The sequence below is a fragment of the Alligator sinensis genome, unplaced genomic scaffold (genome assembly GCF_000455745.1).
Source record: "Alligator sinensis unplaced genomic scaffold, ASM45574v1 scaffold1499_1, whole genome shotgun sequence".
NCBI lineage: Eukaryota > Metazoa > Chordata > Crocodylia > Alligatoridae > Alligator > Alligator sinensis.
In genome coordinates this window covers 354,533-373,413 of record NW_005842494.1, presented here as the reverse complement: position 1 = coordinate 373,413, position 18,881 = coordinate 354,533, and positions in this window count along the sequence as shown.

The window sequence follows — 18,881 nt, the reverse complement described above, 5'->3', positions numbered from 1 at the left end:
AGGTGCCAAATACAATTAAAAAGAATCAGGGCTTCCCATGAACAGGCCAATTTTCTCATTGTCACAAGGAGCGCTTCTCAGAGGATTTGCAGAAGGGCAAGTCTTAACCGGAAGGAAGAGTTTGAGGCAGACAACTGGAAAAAGAACTGGGATATCATCTCCAGGCAACATATTTAACATAGGGCTGTGCAAGCAGAGCTTTTTCTTGTTAAAAACTGCTTCTTCGGAAAGCATCAAGTTAACTAACTACTGCTGTAACGCGCTCCATCGTCGCGTGGTTTGCATCAATGCAGTATGGTACACTTCGATTTTGCTGATAATATCAACTTCTGCAAAAGTCCTGTGCACCTTGGGAATCTAAAGCCTACATTTTTTTTTGGTGTAATGAGAGTCAGCTGGCGTGCTTGTGCCACGACTGCTTTAAAAATCAGATGTTTGCTGCTGGGTTGCTTGTTACTTGTTTCCCCACCCACCCTTTCCCCCCAAATCCAGAAAGCTAAGTGGATCCATTCTCAGGCAGACAATTGGCAGGAGTTTCAGATACGCTGGAGGGCAGGAAGAGCACTAACATCATGGTCCCAGCAGCCAGATGTACCTCGTTCAACAGCTTTCCCAACTCGGTTCTTTTTCCTGGAGTGTGCAAAGAAACAGGTACCAAAACGGGAGGCGATCTGCAAGAGGCAAGAGCTGCTTGGAAAAAAAGGAAAGCTGGTGACAGGACAGTTATTATCAAGCTTTCTAGCCATGGGCTACTGAGTCACTGTAGGAGGAATTGCAAGGTGCAGTTTCTTTACAGGTGCTTCCTTAAATGAAACCCATCTTATGGAAAGGAAGCCAAACCAAGGAGCTGACACTAGAGACAAGGCTTGAGCCCCTTCTCACTGCACCACAGAGGTTAGGGCAGCCGACGTACTATGGATCCAACGATCCCTGGTGCTCCCCAAAGCTGCTTGCTGTGATCCACCCCTTGTCCACAGCCTACACGTGGATCAGTGATGCTCTAGGGCAGGCGCTGTCTGTTTTATTATCTGTTTGTACAGCAAAATGGGATCCTGACCTCTGGGTGCTGCCACGAGACAACTACTTTGCAAGATTATTAATTGTTATTAACAGTGACAGCTGAAGTGAAGTTAGTGGAGCTAAACCAGATTAAAACTGACATGAAGTCAGAATCATGCCCTAACACTTGCCCTGCCTATTTTAAGTACCTTATGACTAACTTGTCGGTGACGGATGTTCCTTCCAAGGGGCGGAGGTGTGGATCAGTTTGGGGAAAGCACTTAGGGGGTTTGCGTGCCAATTTCTAATATATTTGGATTAAAAATCTGGTTGCACCCCTCCCTCTGGGAGAAACCAACTTCTGCAGATGTCCAAGATACGCATGGAAAAGGAATGCAGGATATGTCTGTAAGTCCCACAGGTGGGTTTAAAAATGTCAACCAAATATCCAAAACATCAATGGCTTTGACACAGAAAAGCCATTAGCATCAGCTTGCTCCTGCACTGCTGTTTCTGGTTCCAAAGTCAAATAAAAGATTTTTAAAACTACCACCATAGGGGTAATGCATGGATAATTGGGGCAGTGTAATCTAACTGTGTCTGGCCTCAAGTAATTGAATATCTTTATAATAGGAGCCACATAACTACCTAGATGGACACAGAGCTGGAGGATGATGTTGCTCCCATGTCATTCCTTTCCTTCCCTAATACATATCCCAAAAGCCCTGCGTTTCCCAAAGACCGTTCGAAGCCCATCTGTTTTGCTGTGAGAAACAGTCGTGTCTGCCAGGTGACACACCATGATCTCTGGGGACTTGGCATGTCCATTGGCAGGGTCCCCAGGCACTACTAGCCTCTGCTCCATAGAAAAAGATAATTCATTAGCCAATATTAACACACTTCTTTGCACACACAAAAGGCTAGGATAATCTATTTCCTCCTACCCAATTCCTTGCTATCCTGCTGTGTCCTGTGGGAAGAGCAAGCTGCCTAATCTAAACCTGTTGATTTTCGGGGAGATGCTCCCGTTGACTGCAGTGGGCTTTGGAACAGGTCCTTTGTCAGGTTCATTTTCCTTTAAATGGTTCCCCTTATTTTCCACTAAAAAGAATAAAACTATGCTTCCCTGGTTTGTTTTTCTATCTTTCCACATTTCCCAAATTATTCCCTTTTTAATAAGTGTGAAGCTCTATGCAATGAAGCGCAGTGGGAACGTGGTGAAATCTGCCCAGGGTTATACAGAATCAAAGATTAAACTGTCTCACATGGCAAGTGTGTGGAAGACAGGACTGGGGAGAGGCGGGGAGGAGAGGAAGAAAGCTGTAGGAAGTGTGGAGGGTGAACAAATCAATTTAAAAAGGTGAGAAAGAAAGAGAGCGAGAGATTCATAAATGGCTTCAAAAGGGGTAAAAGAAAGAGAGCCATAAAGCAGCACTCTTTCTACATAGTTGTAGAAATGTTGTTTGTACAGGCCCACAGAGCCTTATGGACTGATCAAGAAGACAAGCCCTTGCATGAGGAAGCATACATTCAAAAGGCAGCAAGACCCCATTTTTCTGTGCTCCTCCGTGTCCTCCAAAAGACTCCTCTCATGTTCCTCTGAAGATACAAACACAAACCGACTGTGCATTGCATCAAATGGACAGGTGCATTAAAAAGGCAAGAGGGAGATAGGTTAGGCAACCAGTAGGTTTGTTGGATTAGGGTATTAGAGCTGTTGAAAGAGCTAAGAGGCATAGTTAGGTTGTAAGCTCTTTGGGGTGGGGAGGGGGCTAGCTTCGTTAAGCAGCACCTAATCTGATGGAGGCTGTAATCCTTGGATGAAGCTCCTAGGCATTGCCATACCAGCAGCATGTCCAGGTGTTGCAACATAAAAAAAGTAGCTGTCATGGTTGGATGCTTGGAGAACTGGCTGATGTGGGAGGAGAGAAATGAGTTAGTCTTTCCCTTCCCCCCCAAAAAACTACAAGGTGAAAACTCCTGGAGAACATCTCCCCAGGCCTCTCCAGATGCTCCATTTAATCCCTTCTCCCTCCTTCCAAAACTGGAGGTGAATGTCACTCCAGCCATAATGCAGGAGCTTCAGGCAAGAGCCCAGGCCTGACTGAGCATCAGCAAAAGGCACCTTTCCTAAAGAAGGCATGCCTATTCCTCCAAGCACCATGCATTCTCCATGGGATTCCTCCCTCTCCAGGTTGACCGATGGGGAAAGAGACTGTCATAACTGTTTAAGACCAAGGGCTTCCCAGAAACTCAGGAGCCCGAGACTTGTTTACTCAGCTTGCAATTAAAACTATCTTAGCAACAGCATGTTCTTTTGGGTGACAGCAGTGACACTGTCACCTACTCGCCGGAAGACAAATGAGATCCTCTGCAAAAGATGGCGAAAGCTATGAGATTGTGATTTAATTGTAACACAAGAGCTCCTTGGATCAAATCCCCTGCATCTAGAATAAATGAGTGTATTTTGATTGACACCAGGAAACCGCACCTGCCTATATTACTGGAGATATCCACCCCTCCTGGAAGTGTCCCCGTGAACAATGCCGCAGAACATATTGAGGACACGATCTCAAACACAGGGAATGGGATGGGGAAACAAAAAGAGACGCATGCACACACCCACACACTAGGATTTTTCTTTAAAAATCAGACTGGAGTATGTTGAATTGGTTCATTGTTTGCAAAGGAATCTGAGCAGAATTAATGATCAGTACAGGCAGGAAGAGATGCTGTTTAGCAAACGTAGTGGCCAGACATTCTCGAAGATCTGTAATCTAATTTAGCTCTGAGAGTTAATGATTTTAATGATTTGTTGTGATCTCAAAACAACTGTTAGAAGATAAATCTACATCATTAAACCTATTATGGTGTTTTGCTTCATTTGGCAAATGGTGTTTTTTTGTTCTAAAAACGCCCACATTTTAAACAAGCAGAGATTGGCCGCTGATGGGAAGGAACAATTTGTTCCTAAGTCCTTTTGAGGCTGAAATGAAAGGTGTCCTTGGTGGGGGTGGTGGAAAAAAACCTCTTCGCAAATACTATTGACTGTTTTATAAACAGAAGGCTTTGCTTACGCTATGATATATATCATTTCTGCGAATGCCAGTTACAAATCAGAATTTGTGAAACAAGGCGCTGTGCCGATGGCTCAGAATATCTTGATTTAAGACCCAGTTATTATTAAAGAACATTTCATGATAGACAGGATGGCTCAGAGCATTGGGAGGTGGATACAGGACCTTTCTCCTGAGTTTAAACCCATTGTAGGTCAATAATGAGAGCAAGTTGCTAGTGTCTGGAAGCTCTTTGACAACTTTGGGTTGGAGGTTTCATTCTGACTATGCGTGGACAAGCGTCCATGTCACATAAATGCCTGTTGTAGTAGTGGGTTGATGGCACTCTGGCCATCTCAGCAACTGTACCAGCAGCCAAATAGATCATAAATGATCCATTGCGGGGTTGGACTCGATGATCTATTGAGGTCCCTTCCGACCCTAACATCTAACATCTATGATTTCCTACCCTTGCTCTCATAAGAACATAGCAGTAGGAGCCTTAGGGGAGGGCAAACCGGGAGACCACCTGGAGCCCCACACATCAGGGGGCCCAAATTTTGGGGGGAGTGAAGTTTTTGCAAGGAAGTGGCTCATCAAAATTAAGCCTCTAAGGGGCCCCAAATGACTCTCTCTTGCCCAGAGCCCCAACATCCCTAAGGCCACCACTGAACATAGGAATTGGCATAGTGGGGCAAACCAATGGTCCATCCAGCCAGGTATCCTATCCCTGCAACAGCAAGTAGCCGATGCTTTAAAAGGAGAGAACATATGGCAGAAGTCACTCTAAACATGTCCTGCATCAATTTACATTTTTTTTACAGATGTCGATGAATATATCCCTGACTGTTCTGGGTAGTGACTCCCAACGGTCCTGTCCTCCTTGAATTTGTTAAATCCCCTTTTTTTTTTAAACCTGGTTATAACTCTGCTTCTACAACCTCTTTTGGCAATGAGAATAATCATGAACTGTGTAAAAAGTATTCACTCTGGCTGTTTTAAACCTGTCTCCTGAGTAGAGGAGACTGGACGGTCACCTTGCTGGGGTCATCTGACCCCAGTTGTCTTTCCTGCCTGGTGCAGGGAGCTGGACCCGATGATCTTCCAGGGCCCCTTCCAGCCTTACAATCTATGAATATACAATACGTAGTGGCCCCTGGTTCTTGTATTTTGGGACTGAGTGAATAGCAGTTCTCTAGTCACTTTATGCACATGCTTCACAGAGTTATAGACTTCCCTGCCTGTCATTCAGACTTGGAAGTTCATGTATTCTTGTCTACATGGGACCTTTTTGCAGGATTAAAAGGAAAAAAAATAGGATATACAAGACGGATACAAGGTTAACCAATGAGACTTGAACTTAATTCTTTTGAGTTTGACTAATTGCACATTTTGCCTATGTAAATGTTATCAATCTCCTATTTACATGGTAGATAATCCTTCTGCGAGCACGACCAGCCCACTTGATTTAGAGTGACTGTTCCTCAAACAATTTGGCGTGTCTGAGTCTGCAGACATGAATAAATTGACTTGCATCATCTGTTATACCTTTCATGCAAGGCAGAGACAGAGTTTCTGATGAATCAAGGGCAAAGAACTTAACAGCCGAACAGTATTTCAGCTGTATAGCTAAGATGGAGAGAGTTATGTTCAGAGACCCAGACATAATTTGACACCCTTTTTTATACAAGTGCAGCTCCACTGAAACCATGGGATATAGCTGTAAGAAAGCAGGGAATCAATCCTAACTTTTCCTTGTAGTTTTTTACCTACATACCAACCATATAACCTTCAAAGGGTCATGAGGGTGCCATTTAAGAAAAGCAAGAGCAATAGCTAAGATCTATAAGTTTTTTCTTGTTTCAAAGGCTTCATTGCCTTGTATCATTGGGATGATTTGGGACAGCACAAATGTATAGTAACAGTGGGGCAGAGATGACCTGAGAGGTTTGGAAATGTGTGCATCAGTGCCTCTCAACACCGATGAGCTTATCTATGTAACCTGCAGCACTATTTTACCCTGTCCCTTCCCAGATGCTTCATTTACTCTTTCTATTTTACCAGAAATATTTTTTTCCCCCTGGAAATAGAGGGGCTACAGGAAGAAGATAGGAAAGATTATATATGTTTTAATGGGGCATCTCTTGCACAAAGGTTATGGCTGGCTGCCTATAGAGATATTGGAAAGAAGAAAAAATAATTGAACAGAGTTGGCCCTGTGAGCTTTTTATAGGCTTAGAAAATTGCTGGTTTAGTGCATTTGTCTCTATGTGCCGGAGCTAAATATCTTCTACATTTAAACCACAGTGTACAACAAAAATAACATAGCCCAACAATGATTGTCTGCCATCCTATCTCTTTCCTTCCTTCGGTCGCCAGGTAAAGGAGGCTATTTTAGTTCCTCCGATATCATTCAGAAATTGCTACCGTGACTCCACACAGCCAGCCTGCCCCGAATGTCTCATTGGCACAAAGGAAAGACAAGAGAGACACAGAAGGGGAGAAATGCACTTGTTGTGTAGTAAAAGTTAAGCACACACTGGGTTCCAGGCACCATTCTTCCTGCCTGATAATCCCCTGCCCTGTGCTGCTAGCACAGACACATTGCTTTAATAACACAAAGTAAATAAGAGGACTATTTTCAGCTGTGTTTGTTTTGGGGAAGTTCTTTCTTCAGCCTATGAATACAGGACACACATTTTATTACCATTGTGACATCTCGAAATGCAGCAATTGACCTTAGCACGACACAAAGTCACGTTCCTGCCCTTCTCCATCAGATCCCTCCCTGGGGCTGCTTCTGCTGTATCGCCTAGACAAAAGGTAGATGGGTCTGCAACTGCCCAGGCTCTTGTGCTATCCAATATATTCCTAGGTGCTTGCTGTATTTTAAATTTGCTTTTTAAAGAGCTATGCAATGCTAGACATTGATACCAGCAGGACGAGATCCTCTCATCCTGGACCATAGCTTATTCCATTTGTTACGTTTGATTTGAATGTTTTTCATTATTGTATTCTTCCTGGGACTCTCTCTTCCTGAGAAAGTGGGCTTTATTGATAATCCATGGGAACGTATCCGCACAGTAATACTAGCTTGGTCTCTTTCCTGGCGTGACCAGTGGGCTGACTGATGCCAGTTCTGGAGACTGTTTGGGCACTCGCATGGGAAATGGGACCCAGCAAGTGACTTCACATTTGCCATTTGGCGTTGTGCCGGAGGACTGGAAAAGGGCCAACGTGGTTCCCATTTTCAAAAAAGGGAGGAAGGAGGACCCAGGAGGCTATAGGCCCGTTAGTCTTACCTCGGTCCTGGGGAAGCTTTTTGAGAGAATTATCCTGGCGCGTGTCCGCGAGGGGCAGCAGGGGAGACCATGCTTAGGGGCAACCAATATGGGTTCATTAGAGGCAGGTCCTTGGATGCAGGTGTCGTGGTAGACATAGTCTTTCTGGACTTTAGGAAGTCCTTCGACACTGTCTCTCACCCCATTCTCATTAAAAAACTAGGAGACTGTGGTGTCGACTCCTACACAGTCAAATGGGTCACTAACTGGCTGGAGGGCCGCACCCAGACAGTGGTGGTGGACAGGTCTTATTTGACCTGGAGGGATATGAGCCGTGGGGTCCCCCAGGGCTCGGTCCTTGGGCCCGCGCTGTTCAACATCTTCATCAGTGACCTGGATGAGGGGGTAAAAAGCACCCTGTGCAAATTTGCAGATGACACTAAGATGTGGGGAGAAGGGGGCATACTAGAAGGGAGGAATAGGCTGCAATCAGACCTGGACAGGTTCCAGGGGTGGGCTGATGAGAACAGGATGGGTTTCAACACTGACAAGTGCAAGGTGCTGCACCTGGGGAGGAAGAACCAGCAGCACACCTACAGGCTGGGAACTCCCTTCTCATCAGCACAGAGGCAGAAAAGGATCTTGGAGTCACTATTGATGCCAAAATGAACATGGGCCGACAGTGTGGGGACACGATCAGGAAGGCCAACCGGACCTTGTCGTGCATCCACAGATGCATCTCGAGCAGGGCCAAGGAGGTGATCCTCCCCCTCTACGCGACACTGGTCAGGCCGCAGCTGGAGTACTGCGTCCAGGTCTGGGTGCCGCACTTCAAGAGGGATGTGGACAACATGGAGAGGGTCCAGAGGAGGCCACCTGCCGTGATCCAGGGACAGCAGGGCAGGCCCTACGAGGAGAGGCGACGGGACCTGAACCTGGTCAGCCTTCACAAGAGGAGGCTGAGGGGGATCTAGTGGCCATTTACAAACTAGTCAGAGGGGACCAGCAGGCATTGGGGGAGTCCCTGTTCCCCCGAGCACTCCCAGGAGTGACTAGAAATAATGGTCACAAGCTGGCAGAGGGTAGATTCAGACTAGACATCAGGAGGCGCGACTTCACAGTCAGGGCAGCTAGGATCTAGAACCAACTTCCAAGAGAAGTCATGCTGGCTCCTACCCTGGGGGTCTTTAAGAGGAGGTTAAATGACCACCTTGCCGGGGTCGTTTGACCCCAGTACTCTTTCCTGCCCATGGCAGGGGGTCAGACTTGACGATCTGTCAAGGTCCCTTCCGACCCGACCAACTATGAAACTATGAAATGTCTGAAAGGAAATGCTTTTGAGTTGATAGAAACAGGGTGGGTTGGGACTGTGTTTTTGAGCTGAAAACTTTTTTTATTATCAGTTCCCCCAAGCTCTTCACTCCTCCCTCTTTCATAAAAGAGAGTGATAGCAGAGTATGTGGAAGTGAAGTGTTACATATGCACAAAATCACATTCTGATAGAAAGCAATCAAAAAAAAAAGAAAAAGAAAAGAAAAGAAAATCATCACAATTTCCAACAGTTGAGACACTCCAAAAGTTCAACATATGCTTTTGTCCTGGATCAGGATGAAGTGTTGAAGTGTCCAAACGTCATGAAACAACAATTTCAAAAAACATTCTCCTTGGCAATATCAGAACCATTCACTGTGACATTTTCGATCTAAACAAAAACCTCAGCATTCCCCACATCAAAATGTTCCATTTCCATTTGTTCAGCTGACCCAGATTGCCTTGTTCAGAGGCAGTTCAACATGCAGCCGCGTTTCCCAAGCGTGCTGCACAGCCCTTGGGAGTTCTTGTTTGTGTTGCCTCTCATCTGCGCTCTCCTTCATGAACCCGGCTCCCCGGCCGGATTACATCTCCTGGGCTATAACTTCAGTGCTCTGACTCCCATGATGAATCACATAATGGAAAATTTCCATTTTTCAAAGCTGCATTTTCAGTCACAAAAGCATCCCAGCAGAAGATTGCCAGCCGGCTCTGCACAGGTGCATGAAGGTTGTCCTTCCCCGTCCCTTCCCCAGTGAGCACGGTTCTTAGATGAAGGGACATTAAGTAATACTAACTAGGCAACTTGCATTAGCAAAGAAAACACACACCTTGTTATGGTTTGTTCACTGCTAAATGGTACGTTTTTCCTCCAGTCATAAGCAATGCATAGCAATGGCTGGGAACCCTCAGAAGTTGGGAAAATTAAAGTCATTGGGGCACAACATTTTTGGCCACAAATTAGCCCTGAACCCTTCTTGAGTACCACTTGAATCCCTTTTCCCTGCCTGATTAGGTGCTCTGCTTTCTGCTCCCTGCCTGATCTGATGCTCTGCTTTCTGCTTCCCGCTTCCCGTGGTATATGCCATTGGGCTGCCTGTCCTCTCAGTCTGCCACGTGCCACATATGGGGCAGCCATGTCTCAGGTTGGCCACCTCTGATCTCAGTATTCACAAATACGGCTGTTTCGCCAAAGAGTGTCTGGAGTCTGTTAGACTGGGCTGCAATATTGGTATGAATGGGATTTCTTGGGTGGTTTCTGATATCCTCTGTTTCTCGCTGTGGCAAGAATAGCAAGAAGTGGAGAGACGACAAAATATAAGATCGCCACCACCACTAATAAACATTAACTCAACTTTTTAAAGATCAGACCGATTTCCTTTCCAGTTGAGTTTGGAGTTTTGGATGAAAGTTCAAGGTTGGCATTTAATTTATACAAACTGGCTTGCCCTTCCCTTAATACTGAGTCATTAGAGCTCTCTGTGTATGTTCGGAAGCAGAAAACATCTGGCATTACACACTGTGTCAACAGATTAAATGATACAAATGCAGTCCAAAAAATCCAGTGACTGCATGATAATTGCAATTGCACAAAGGGATCACAGCGAGAGAGGCAATGTTTTGTTTTGGGGCTTCGCCATATGATTTTACTCGGAGCATTCCTACAATGCTTCTGGAGCAAGGCATCCAGTTCATTATTTTGATTGAGAGTGTGACCACCGCTCTTGTGCAAACTGTTGCCTCTATGCCTGCCTGTTGTGTGATATTGGGAAACTACCCTCCAGGTAGAACAAATGTTGTTTTATTTGCTGCATGGAAATTTGTTAAATAAATCATAGATTCATAGTAGCATAGGAAATTAACAATGAGCTGTGCCTGGAAGGTTAGACATATTGTGCTTCAAATAAGCAGGAGACCACTTTGCAATTCAAAAGAAATATGTTGGGATGTGTGAAGGCACATCTGTTAATCATTTTTTTTCCCCAACCCAAAAGGTTGTGGGCCTGAATCCCAATGGATCCATGGGGTGACACTGATGTACCTCACTTAAATTAGCTCCAGTGACTTCTGTTGCCTGGATCAAACCACCGAGAGAAAAGCCTGAACATATTTCTCTGCAAACTTTAATGTTCTTAATTGTAAAGCCTCCCCTGTCTGCAATCTGGTTCAAAGGAGAGAGCTGTGGGTTTGCTTACTGCCATGACTTCCATACTATTATTGCATTATGTCTTCTATTTTGGAACACTACAAGGGCATTATTAGTCTCAAAAGCTTGACATTTCGTATGGGCTATGGCCTGGAGTGTTCTTTACTTGACAATTACATACGAGTTCTCTTCAGAAAAAAAAGTGTGTGTGTATAAAGAGAGAGAGAGAGACTGTTTTTGAAAGCTTCTTTTCAAAATGACATTTGATGAATTTAAATAAGGGATTCTTAGTGCTGTTAACAGTTTCTAACATTTTGGCATTTATTATAGTCTTTGCAAATCTTTTGTTCCCCTTCCTGACTTCCACATTCTGTAACTACCTGGAAATATTTCAGAAGGCAAATAAAGAATTTGGAAAGGAGTCTAAAAGCTTGCATATATCTTTGGGCATGTTTTGAATTGCTGTCGTGTTCTCGCTCAGTGGGAAATGTGAGTGTATTCAGCTAGAGATTGTTATAGGTAATATAGATTAGTAAATGGTAAGGAGCAGATATTTTTCATCATAGAAAAATTGACAGAGCACACTTATCTCGGTTTGTATTGAAACATTTCTTTGACATTTTCTTGTTTATATTTTGGTAACCAATTGCCCCCTAGTCAAACTGAAAAAATCTTTTTGTTCTTTTTTTCCAATTTAGCTGAATTTTAGCTAAGCATAGAAGTTTTCCTTATGTTGAAAAGGTTAAATGTTTCAGATGAGTCTAAGTGATTTCAACATTTCTAAATAAGGTGTAGGCACTCAAGGGCTGATCCATATTGGCCTTGGAGGCACCGAAACAGGCACTTAGGTTCAGCCTTTGCCCTAAGTCACAGGGAGCTTGCAGAAGGAATGGTTTCTGGGCACATACGGTGTGCACCAGGCAGGCTAAGCATGCATACAGGTCCGCTACCAACTTAGCCGGAGGAGTGGGTACGTCTACAGTAGATGGCCATTGGTTAAAACGTGCAGAAAGCACAGGACATAGGGCCATGCCACCATAGAAAAAGACTTTGACTGCTAGGCTACACAGTCAGGTTCTGCATTGCTGGCTGTCTTTCGGCCCTATGACACTTTCACTCTAAGCTGACTCGCTAGGGCAGTTAAAACAAGGGTGGGGAGGGGGCTTTTCTATTGCACAGCTGATAGCCTGGTGGTTGGGTACCCTCCCGGGAGGTGTAAGGTATGGGTATGAATCCCTGCACTATGGGGGAGGAGAGGGGCCTAGAAATCAGGCCTCTGATTTCCTGGGCAAGTGCAATTACTACTAGGGTCTTGGGCAAAAGGTGGATGATACCAGTACTGATGTCACCGAGGACTAAAAGGAGGCTGCTGTGGTATCTAGTGACCTCAGTGCTGCCCCTCTGGGTGGCCTGGGTCTCAAGATGATGCAACTTCCTCCCTTATAGCGCTGAGGCAGATGCTTGAGCTTTGAGGAGTGGGAATTCAGAAACAACCTGGACCTAGCGTTTCCTGTTGGCAAGCTGTTAACCCAGACCCTCCGCAGGGTGGAGACATCTGGACCAATCTTAGGAGGCACCACATTCACCAGCCAGAACGCCTGAGTGCCCAAGATGAGGAGCCCACATTTTAGGCACTCTGGGTATGTCTACACATGTGCTTTAATGTGCATTAGCCTATTTTAATGTGCATTAAAGTGTCACTGAAACAAACATGCTGTTTAGTTAATGCACATTCAAATAGGCTAATGTGCACGGGTGTTTATACATGTGCGTGTGGGAGGGGGGCGCCCTTTAATTAGAGCAGCTCCAAGAGCCGCTCTAATTAAAGCACCCGGAGTGTCTCGTGTATCAGTGTCCCTGCATTTCAAAATGGTGGCAGGGGCGCTTTATCTAAAGCTCATCAATAAAATGCCCCAGCACCATTTTTAAGCATAGGGACACTGATACATGAGACACTGGAGGCTGCTGGAGCACAGCAATGACCACGCTCCAGCAAACTCAATTAATAGAGTCTGCTCTGACACAGTGTAATAACAGCGCATCAGAGCAGCCTTGCTGCTCGTGTATAGGCACCCCGTTTCCTTAGTACCTCACAATAGAGGTACTAAATTTAATGTGCATTAACTGAAGCACATTAATGCACATGTAGACATACCCTCTGACACCTAAATGGGGCACTTGCAAGGTCATCTAGGTCTGGCCCTTTGAGCCAGGATTTCTAAAGGTATTTAGTCATTGCTGCACTCAGCGTTGCAAACCCAAAGAGATTTAGATAGCTAAGTCTCATCTGCAGAAGTGACTTGGGAATTTATTAGGTAATTCTCCTGGAAGGTCAATGGGAGCTAGATATCCAGTCATCATTTATGTCTTCAAAAACTTTCTCTCTCCTAAATCACTTAGATACTTCTGAAAATGTTATTCTATGTGATTTGTCCAAGAAGGCCGTGCCAGAGCTGGGAATTAAATCCAGATCTACCGAGTCCCAGTGCAGAAGTTTAACTGCAAGAACACAATTCCCTGCTATATTCATTAGATTTGTTTTCAGATAATAGTATCTCTGGTAGGAAGAGCATCCTGGCCAAGGTTCATCTGAATTCTCTGCAATAGTCTCAAGGGTGTTTTTCTTGTTTCTCCTAAACCTACATAACATGGAAGAAAGATGAAGGGAGTGACAAACAATAGTTCAGATTAAGCAGAAGTGCTGTTCATTACTAGAGGGCAATTTAGACAAACCCACAACTTATTACAAATAAATGAGGATTAATTGTTATGCCATTGGTCTGTGAGGCAACTGCTACCGTGTATAATTAAATTACTTTGTAATTATTTTTGTGCGTGTTTAACCAAAGAAGGGTGTCAGGGTGGGCTTTTTTTTTTTCCCTGCCTCACAAAATGGTTTCATGTTCCAAATGTTGCTACTTTGCTGTATTATCTTGTGTAAACTGCTTTAGTGTATGTTTCCCGCGTCTCTTATTTGCCCAATGGGTTGTTTACTTATTGAAATTAAAATCAGAAGCGACTTGCTCTCGCAGGCAGTGCTGAATTTCTAATAAATATGTAAATACGACATCTCTCAGCTGTTGCCTTTGGCATTGCATTTGTGCATCACCCCCTGCAATAGCTCCTCTGCTGTGAACACGCGCTTGTGTTCAGAAGCAATGTACACGGTCCCAACAGAGCTGCAGAATGACATTGTCGTACTCAAGCCATAACCCAAGTTGTGGCTTCCTTTCATCCGCTTTCCTTTTAATGCTTTTGTCTAACAAAAGCCATAACCCAAGTTGTGGCTTCCTTTCATCCGCTTTCCTTTTCTCTTTTCTTGACGTTGCACAGTGGCTTTCCATCTCAGACAAAGGCAAAGAGATGCAACAGATGAAAGGGAGGGCAAAATACTCCAAAGTGCTTTATAATTTCTTCCACAAGTAAAATTTGCCCTGGTGAAGGGGGCCAACACAAAATCTTGGACCACCTAAGTCCTTAGGAAAGTGATATATTGGTGGCTGTAAGCAGAGGGGATGATGCTAAAGGACAAGAGGGGTTAGTGACTTTGTGCTGGCTTCTGCACTGGCTTGCATTTCACCTCGTAAGGGCATGATATGCCCCATGCTGTGTCTTCTGCCACGTAACTAGTATCACTTTTTCTGTTTATCAGACTTAAATCTCCAAGGGCTTGGATCTCAACAAAGACAGACATGTATAGACATCTTCATTGGTTTCAGCAAGGCCATGCCTTTGGGAGGCTCATGGTCCTTTTGACAGCACAAGTAACCAGGAACAGGCACCGCGGCGCAACACTAAGCGAGGTGCAGAATATGCAATGGGGAAACGGAGAAGGGTGGGAGAGACAAGTAAGGGACGAATCGGGAGCGGACAGAGCTGATTATTCCAACACTTACATGCCAGGAAGGTCATTCAGATCAGCTCAATATTAAGACCATTTTCGTGTAGAAGCGTTAGTCATTTAGGGGAGAAATATAGCACTCCTATCACACGCAAACAGAATAGCCTTATAAAATGTTGCCTGGGAAATAAGTTCCTAGACTTCAGATGCACATACTTTAGACTCTGATGTAAAAAGCAAGATCTCAGTGGAGAGCAACACAAACTATTATAGGCCTGAGCAGACATGACTTCAGAGGGAAGGCTCGAACAGCTCGGATTATTTAGTCTGGAGAAGAGAAGACCGAGGTGGGGATTTGCTAACTGTCTTCAGATACCTGAAGGGTGATTATAAAGAGGATGGAGATGGGCTTTTCTCTGTGGCCCTAGGGGGAAGGACTAGGAGCAAGACCTCAAGCTGCAGTAGAGGAAATTCAGGTTGGAGATTAGGAGGTGCTTCCTGACAATGAGCATGGCCAAGCATTTTCCTAGAGAATTTGTGGAATCCCCACCCTTGGAAGTTTTCAAGAGCAAAAAGAATAGACACTTGGTTGGGATGATTTAGTTAGGGATAATCCTGCCTTGAGCAGGGGGCTGGATTCGATGACCTTGTAGCTTGACTTGCTTATGATCCTATGCTTGAGTTACAGAGCAACTCACTTGGATGATTTAACTCAATTCCAAGCTCAAAAACCCCAGAGGCAAAAAGAAAATCTCCTCTGGCTTCCAGTTCCAGGACAAAGTCTCTGTGAAGTGAGGAAAGGAAAAGACTCAAGGGATTTTCTCTGATAGAAAATGCCCTAGTTTGAAACGGCCTCTTAGGGGATCCCCTGCACTGAGCTCCTAAAGAGAGGCTTTTCTAACTCCAGCCCCAGGTGAAACAGCTTGTAGCTGAACTCCCCCTTCCTCCTCCCTCTGCACCACAGCGAAGCCAGGAGATATCTTTTGTTCTGCCTCTTTTCTCAAAATGGGAAGGTGCAATTTGTGTGGGTCCTTGGCATCAGGACTTCGGGAGATATCTCTTTGCTGGAAGGGTCCTGTCTCACGGAGCTCAGCTTGGCCTTCCAGGTCGAAGTTTTCCAGGCTAACATTATTAATAGCCTGAAATTAATGTACTTACTTACCAATATCGTCCTTGCTGGTGAGGCTGGCTCTCTATTCTTCATTCTCCCATTTCATGCCAGTCTCTTTCTTCACAGGAATGGAAAGGGCCTTTTATTGCCTGTTAGTAAGACAGAAAGAAATGCTGCCTGTGCCCAAAATAAAATGAAAATCCCAGGGCTGCTAGTTCCACTGGAGTTACTTTGGCATCGAAGCTTTGTTGCCAATAAAAAAGATTTTGCAAGCTTAATCCATTCAAAGGAAAGAAATTGAGGAACTGAGTGCAAGGGCGTTGTGGTTTTTGCTTCTCTGGCATGGTTGGGTGGGCTCTTCTTCTTGATTTAAGAGAACAATTCATTATAATAATAATATATATATGGAATACTAATTACTACATTTTTCAGGAAGCATCAAGCAACCAGAGTTTGATCTATTAAATGTGAAAAAAAAAAAAAAAAAAGAGGAGGAGGAGGTGATGGCTTGATCCTGAATTTGTGTTACCCCAAACCTGTCATCCAGTAATTCCAAAACGCTGCATATTTTGCATGAGATTTCCATTGGGGGGGAGGGCAGGACTTTCCATAGGTTTTCAGTGGGGGATGGGAGATGAGGGAGAGGAAGGGAAGACATTTTTCCAGATTTCCTGCCAAAATCAAGTGGCTTTTCTTGCCAGCTCCGATAATCTGTCAGCTTCCACACACTGATGAATGCATCTGCTATTAGAAGAGAAGAGGTGATTTTACATATTTTATGGGCTTCCCCACAAGGTGTCACCATGTTACAGTCGTATGCTAGAAAGCACCAAAGATAAAGGGCCTGACTCTGATCTTGCTCATCCCAGTTTTCCACCAGTCCGGAGGGGAGCAAGTCCTGACCGACAGTGGTGCAAAAGAGAACCAAAGCAGTCTTCAAGGCGGCAAAGAGGAGATCTGACAAGCTCCATAAAATGAATGGGAATTACAGCCCTCCTACCTTTTTAAATGCATGCTCCTAACTTCAAATTGGGCTGGTTTCTTTGTAAACCATTCATTGCTTATCCACAAGCTTTCAGTGATTTTCAGTTATTTGAGCAATTTTTGAGAGTGGAGATGGAACAAGACTGAAATGAGTGGCCAGTGTCATTTACTGGCCCTGAAAAAGGTCTCTGGCATTGTAATCCTGATCGGGAGGCCCTTTACGGGCTTTCAATCATCAAGTTGATGACATTGTTTGTGCTTTAGCACATAACAGGGATAACCACGAAAAGGTTGTCATCTTTTTCCCCTTGGTTATCAGGTGCCTTTGGACTCCAACAGCCTGCACAAGTCCCAAGTGAGACGAGTAATGCATTATGCTGTGCACTATAGTGCAGAGAATGAGAGAGAAAAGCTCCTGCCAGAAAGAGGAAAGCATGTGCTTCTGTCCTATTGGGGCTGTCTAAACATAAAAATGAAGGGGGTGACTATTGCACCGGGTCATGTAGCTAGCAGTGAGGATGCCACAGTGCTGGATGCATCAGGAGGACACACACAAAGTCCTCAGGGCACTTGGCCTCTGGTCCCTAGCCCACTCTGAAGCCCTTGCTACCATATCTGCACCTCCATTGCTGCCTGCTTGAAAGCTGGCACAGAGATGCCTGCCCACACTGCAGTCGCACCCTTGGCTTGCCATGCAGATCCACTGAAAAAGCTACATGTATGCTTCATGCACATGACATTGAGCACATGCTTAATTGCTTTCCTAAAATCCAGGTCCAAATAGATGAGACAGGGAAAGGATGGGGGGAAAGAAGCATTATTTATTTTCTAAGAAGCTGGAAGATGATGAAACTTCTAGCTCATCAAGTGCAGTAGATCCACAGCTCCTAGGAACATAATGTAATTCCACCCATATAAGCACTTTCATATCTAATAGTAGGAGAATATGTTTTGCACTTCTGGTGCTTTATCAACAAAATGCCCTGCTGTAACTACTTGGCCTTTGGAGATTATTTTCTCAGGGAAGCTGTCATCAGGCAGCTGATTAATTACTCTAATAATCATAATTTTTTTCTAATAAAAACCCCCTCTTCCCATTCATTAACTACATTGCAGGTAGGTGACAGTGGTAATTATTCTCTGGAAGTACTTCTGAATTATCTTTTCTAATCCAGCCCGTGCTGACATTTTTGAGAGAAAAAAAACATTTTGTCTCTCTTTTATGAGTGGGGTGACATTTGAATATGCAAACAGTGTCAAAGCCTGCCCTCCGGATGTTTTTCTGCACTATGATTTATGAGGTTTGGCTATTGTATTCGCTATCATAGAACTAGAAAGGTCATTAGACAAAGAGGCTTTTCCTACAGGGGTCCCTTGCAGTCTTTATCTTGTGATATTTTAATTTTTCCTTGAACATCAAGCTTGTGATGTGTACAGCTATAGACTTCTTTGTGCATTTATTATTTCTTTATTCATCCATGTAAAAGTGCCAGTGCAATGCGATGCCTTAGGCACAGAACTATAAGTTTATTTCCATTCAGAACCCAGCTGGTCAAAATGCTCATTGGCCGGGCGTTGAGAGGCACGGGGCTCAGAGATGCATCCTTGAAGGCGCAGGGGAGCAGTGGTTATGCCATGTATCTGCAAATCAAAACATGTAGGGTCAGATTTTCAATTGATTTTCAAGGGATCAGCACCAGCAACTGGAGGTGGAGTTTCAAAAAACGCTCTGCTCTCATTTACAGGGGTGTAAGTTGTAGCCGTGTTGGTCAAAGGACATGGGAAGACAAGGTTCTTTGGGTAAATACAATATCCTTTATTAGACCAACTCAAACAGTTGGAAAAAAAATTCTTCTTAGCAAGCTTTTTGGTTTAAATACCCTTTGTCAGGCTGAGGAAGCATCTGCAGTTGGATCCCTCCAGGAAGAGCACTCACCAACTGCTCAAAGACCTTGTCTGCTCTCATTTTAGGCACCTAAATATGGACAGCAAGATTGCCAGGCGCTACTGAAATCTACCCATTTGTTAGGCTTGTTCCATTGGTTTATTAGGCAATTTTGGGCCACGTTTAACAAGGAGGTAGTACTGACTTATCATAGACCTTTGCCTGTTTGGGGGTTTGTTTGTTTTTTCTAGCCTCTCTGTATTGCTG